This window comes from Triticum dicoccoides, chromosome 3B, assembly GCF_002162155.2.
Source record: "Triticum dicoccoides isolate Atlit2015 ecotype Zavitan chromosome 3B, WEW_v2.0, whole genome shotgun sequence".
In the NCBI taxonomy this organism is placed as follows: Eukaryota; Viridiplantae; Streptophyta; class Magnoliopsida; order Poales; family Poaceae; genus Triticum; species Triticum dicoccoides.
Genome location: NC_041385.1, coordinates 602,690,889 through 602,697,247, shown reverse-complemented (window position 1 = coordinate 602,697,247; position 6,359 = coordinate 602,690,889).

Below are 6,359 nucleotides of genomic sequence, written 5' to 3'. Positions count from 1 at the left end.
CTAAAAATTTCATGTCTAAACTCGAAATGTACATTGAGAAAAAAAATGTGAAATCCAGATGTAAATAGTGTCAATGTTGATTTTATCTTTTTTTTTACACTATAGATGCTAGATTTCACATTTTTGTTTCTTAATGTACATTTCGAGTTTGCATCTGAATTTATTAGGGGTTATAGTCACATTCCTTGCGAACATTCATATTTCTTCCGGAATTTTTAAAAATATTTATGAATGTCTTTTTTAAACTTGGAGCAGCGGGAGTACCCTAAGGATGGGAGTACATGATACTTGGCAATTGGACTTTCGATCGGTCATCTGTACACAATTAGTGCAGTGGTGGGATCCTCAGTTGCACCGTTGATCTGTGGAGAACGCATCAGTCTAGAGAGGTCTGCCATCCAGCCAGTCGTCCCCTTGAAGCCACGGAAGTCGACATGCCGAAGAAAATTGAGGCGCAACTTCTGCTCTCTCCAGTTGGTCGGACACTTGCACCAACACATTGCTGCGTCCACGCACGCGTACTCATCCTCTAATTTCTGCAATAACAAGTTTATGTTGAGTTAATTCAGACTAGAGTGACATGCTAACTTAATCAATTGTGTGCTACTAAGACTTAACTTAGCGACGAACCTACCTTGTCTCTGACAATGATGGTAAGCTTCTCTACGTAATTACACCTAGAGAGTAGAGTTGCTATACTGGCTCCATACGCATGATGATCCAACATGGTGGCCACCGTTAGTTCAGCGACATTGCTAAGCTGGGGCATCGATACCATCAGATCCTCGTACTGTGCCAACGATGCCTCGTCAAGTACACCAACAGTCTGCATGGGCTGTGATGGGCATGTCAAAGAATACACTTATTACTCACCTTCAGACTAGCGAGACAACGACGACGACGACCACGACGACGACGACGACGACAACAACAACAACAACAACTAATAATAATAATAATAATAATAATAATAATAATAATAATAATAATAATAATAATAATAATACCCACTAACTAATAAGTTCACGTGCATAATAATATGGTACTGAAGGTTCAAGTATATATGTTTGTTGTGGATTGAATTAACACAGCCGAATGGAAGACCATGTATAGTATCGAATAATTTGTTTAACACACATACATGTAAAAACAATTATAAGACCAATTTAATCGAACACAAAATGCAAAAAAAGAAAGAAGAGAAAGCATACATATAGCTAAGATCTCTTTGATGAGAACCACCAACTCATATAGGGGTCCGTTTGTAACCAATCTAATGTGACAGTATTGTATGTCTTTTCATGTGTTCCATCACAAGTATGAGTTGCCATTACCATGGACTGGACGTCTTTTCATTTTTCAATTACACCAAACTCATACTACCACCGTTCCAGAATATATGGCCCATACGTCATCAAATAAGCTTTGTTAGTTTGACCAAGTTCATAAAAAAAGCAACATCAATCATACCAAATCAATATCAATAGATCCATAATAAATATGTTCATAATGTATTTATTCGAATGTTACTGTAGCTAAGGTCTTTCAACTGAAATTTGATTGCATTAGGTTTAGAGGATGCTTATATGGGGACACATTGGCTATGTGGAATAAATTGCTACAAATGTGTAGTCAGGTTACCTTGAATGAGGAACCTGACAAAGTCAAATGGCTCTTGACTAAATCAGGAGTCTTCTCTGTTAAATCTTTGTACCAATTTACTATTGCTAGACAGGCTGTTTTCCCTTTTTAAGGGCTTTGAAGAATGAAAATACCTCTGAAAGTGAAAGCTTTTATGTGGCTAGTATCAAGGGAAGGATCCTAACCAAGGATAATATTAGTATAAAAAGGACGGACAAGGGTCAAAAGAATGTGAGTATTGTGGGGCTGAGGAGAATATTGATGAACTTCTATTTACTTGCTCTCTTGCTAAATTTCTATGGAATGTAATTTGTGGGGCGCTGGTAACCCCAAAACACCCTCCTCTTTCTTTGATTTGTGTCAAAATTGGCTGCCAGAATATACTGGTAAATATAGGGCCATTGTCTTTGTTGGTAGTGTTGCTTTATCATGGATTATTTGGAAAACCATGAATAAATCTTGTTTTCAACTTATACTTCCTAAGGAGCCTACTAATGTTATTTTCGTTGTGTGTGCACTGCTGGACTCGTGGATTAATTGTTTTACAGAAAAAGGGACACAAGGCATGCTTAGTGAAGTAACTAGAAGAATCTCTCAGGTGGCGCGTGATATCTTCAGAAGAACTCACGGCTGGAGACCTAACGTTCGAAGATTGTGCCAATGGCACCTGTCTACTTGTTATTCTGGACTGTGAGCTAGCTTTTTGTATGATTTGTAGATGGTCTGTTTGGATTTGGTGCTACTGGCGTTGTGTAGCATTCCTTGGATATGTTTCAGGTGTCTCGGAATTGTAGGTTGCTTTCATTTCCCCTGATGCGTGCGCATGGATGCTAGGGACCCCCTGTTTTAAAATACTGAATTACTCTGTTTGTAGGCATTCCATTTTCTTAACGAAAATGGGGGCGGGTGGCCCCTTTGATCGGAGAAAAATGTATCTATTTGATTTTAGATGTAGTCAAACTCGTAAGTCAATGATGGGTGTGCCCGGAAGGTCATATTTGTAGTCAAACTCCTAAGTACCACTTCCCGCAAAAAAACTCCTAATTACCATGATTATCCAGTTTTTGTTAGCCATTACACCTAAAGTTTGGGGAATCGGTTAAAATCCTATGGAGTTCTTTTTTTACAATAGCCCTTAGCCATGTGTATTGGTGAAATTTCCTCCCTTCAAAAATTGACCCCGCCTTGAAAACTAGGTCTTAGGACAAAATCTATAGACCCTATATGTTGCCACTAAGAGGGTATTAGAAGGATTTGTTATCCCCATGAAAAATAAAAGACGGTAGGATTTCTTTTTGTGCTCCATGACGGTATATGAGAAGGGTCTGTCTAGGACACATCAAGATGTGACATAATTATGTCACATCTAAGCTAATGTTCACTCTGTTTTTGGTCTTTTTTTTGTCCTAGTTTTTTTTATTTCTTGTTGCTGCATTATATGTTTGTGGAAGTTTAGATGTGACATCCTTAAAAAACATCTAGATGTGAATTAGACAAACTAATATGAGAATCACCAGAATGGCATTTTAAGGTTTTTTTTTGTAGATAGAAAAGTGCGACCAAATTTTGACACTCTTAACTATTTTGAATTCTTACTCTATCATCTCATCTTCTAAGAGAGTAACTAAAAGTTACTTAAGCAGGTTAAAAATAAAATATGTACACCAACAATAAAATAAAAATCTAATAGAATAACAATATTAATACAAATAAACAAACAAATGAGAGAAATTTAAGAATTTTGTAACCAAAAACTATATGGATGAACTAAGGTAGCCATCCCTGACTCAAATTGCATATCTTATACTCCATTTGTTCCTAAATATTTGTTTTTCTAGAGATTTCAACAAATGACTACATACGGACCACAATGAGTGAAAATCCACACTCTGAAATATGTCTACATACATCCGTATATAGTAGTGCCTTTGAAATGTCTAGAAAGACAAATATTTGGGAACGGAGGGAGTAAATAAGAATTGAAAATGTTGTATGAGGTGTCCTTGTAGTACTGGTTTATCCTATAAAATTAATAATGATCGGCGCTATGAGTTTGAATTCGAACTCGTTGGACGAGATGGTATAATTATCTAATGAAATTAGTATAATATAAGTAGGAGTTAATTGTATTGAAACAACTTTTTTGATAAAACAATGCATCCTAGATGAATTGTAATTTTCTAAAAAAACTATTAGAAAAGTCAGGACTAGAACTTTGTCTAGGAGCATGTAGGTATTAACTAATTATTAGATTAACAGTCTTGATAAATTTTAGTCGACTTACATGGCGGGCGAAATTCCAGAGGGCGAGTTTTAGGCAGCGGACGCCGGTGCAGTGCCGAAGGAGCCATACGGCAAGTTTGTTGTGGAAGAGGTAGGTATCGTCCACCCAAGCGTGGGTCATGAGCGCGAGGTCAAGGCGGCGAACCGTGGCCAAGCTGTCCGCGAATTCGACCCTGCTCGGGTGCATAAATGCGCTGCAAGTCCAGAAGAGGTGATCCAGTCGCGGAGTGCGGAAGCTGGCCACCTTGCTGCCGTCGTGCACTTCATTGAATCTAACCTCCGGAGAGAAGATGCATAGGCGGCGAAGGTTGCGCGACGACACCTGCAGCTGCCGGAGGCCGCGGCAGGTGCAGCTGCCTGAGGTGAAGTCCAGATCAAGATCTTCCAGGGCATCGTTGGAGAGCCTGAGGTGGTCCATGTTGCCGAAGGTGTGCAGGAAGAGCTTTCTAAGGTGAGGGCAGCAAGATGACACGAAATCGGAGAAGCGGCTGCCGTCGAGCTGTAGGGATTTCAGACTCAGCTCTGTAAGTGAGCTGGACACCGCAGCGGATGCCGGCGGCACTCTAAGTGTTCCGATGCCATCCGAGGAAAAGTCCAGCGACAAAGCCGTCGTCCTTCCGCCGCACGGCCAATCCAGCACGACCCGGTTGCCGGCAGACGCTGAAGAACAATCATTCGGTTTCGGTGGGAAGACGAAGCTGATGCTGGTGCTTCCATGGACACGCTCCACGGCCTGCTGGAGCCACACGTTTGCACGGGCCATGTGCAGAGGATGCCTGATGGATATCTTGAGTACATCGATGTGGCTGCGACTGCGAGCGAGCACCTTGTCCAGCGAGTCGGCGAACCCTGCTGTCGATCGCGTGTCGTCCGAGAAGGCGAAGGTCGGGACCTCGATCCAGACGCGCTGCCACCGCCGCGAGAGCACGCCCGTGCGGACAGCGTCCTGGGCGGGGATGAAGCTCAAGATGTAATGCAGCAGGTGGTCGGGGAGGATGCTGATCCTATCCTCGTCGTCGCTGACGCCGGCGCCGGGGCCGGCGCTGTGGGTTGATATTTTGGAGCCCATATAATTCCCTTGCGGTGCCTTGGCGAGCTAGGCACTGTGAAGCGCTAGTTTCGTATAAGGCTAAATATTTCATGCTGTTTTCATCGGGATCATCTGTTACGTAGAGATATATAATGAGTACAGTACAAGAGAGGAAGGGTTGGGGTACAATGCAATATATTGAGTTAACCTAGTTCTATCTCTGTCTCTAGAGTTTGTATCAAATACTCTACTTAGTAGTCGTATAAATTACCTAAATGTCAAAAATATGACGTCAGAGTTTTAATGATTCAGATCTGACTCTTTGTTTGACATCGGAACGCTCGCACAGATCTGGATGCTCCCCCATTCACCATGTCAAAAAATTTAGTCGCTCCCTCACTGACGTCCGAGCGTGAACGCTCCCGTACTCGCTTTTCACCACGATAGCGCAGTGGACCAACTGCGGCAACTCCCGCGTTGTGTTGTCCAGTGATGGCGTTTGTCGAAGTTGGACGTCTCTTGACAACATTCACGCACTCGACGCTGCCTGTGCGTTCTGTGACGGCGGACGCCTCCTCCACGCATGTTGCCGGCACTTCGTTGCGCGGTCCGGTGAGAGGTTCGGGAGCGCGGGCATTGTCCTCGACTTGGCCTCGCCGCGGCGGGTGCCCGGTGGGTGCCTTCGCCACTTGCTATGGTGTACTCACACTTTATATTCGCCTTTAAAAAGCATTTCGAGATTCGACAACCACTTAATTTCCACTTAATATTGATCTTTGGTAGTAGTAGTAGTCTCTACTCCTAATGGAGCAGTTGGTAGTCTCGCTTCCAGGTTTTTTTTTCGTCCCACCTCACCCGGTTTTTTTTGGTACTTCCTCCCACCTCCCACCCGTTTCATTTCGCTGGTTTTTTTCGTCCCTCCCCTACCCCACCGGTTTAGTTTCGCGTCACCCTCTCATACAACGAAAAAAATCTTAACGGATCATAACTTTCCATGCGTCACCCTCCCATCAATGCAATTTGATTTAGGAAACATATAATAAATTTTAAGGAAACAAATAACAGACTTTAAAGAAAAATCCAATTTTAAGGAAACAAAACAATCGATCCATCCAAATCAAACGATCCATCTCATCAATGCAATTTGTTTTAGGAAACATATAATGGATGTGAAGGAAACAAATAATAAACTATCTAAATCAATCGATCCATCCCATCAATGCAATTTGATTTAGGAAACATATAATAAATTTTAAGGAAACAAATAACAGACTTTAAAAAAAATCCAATTTTAAGGAAACAAATCAATCGATCCATCCAAATCAAACGATCCATCTCATCAATGCAATTTGCTTTAGGAAACATATAATGGATGTGAAGGAAACAAATAATAGACTATCCAAAT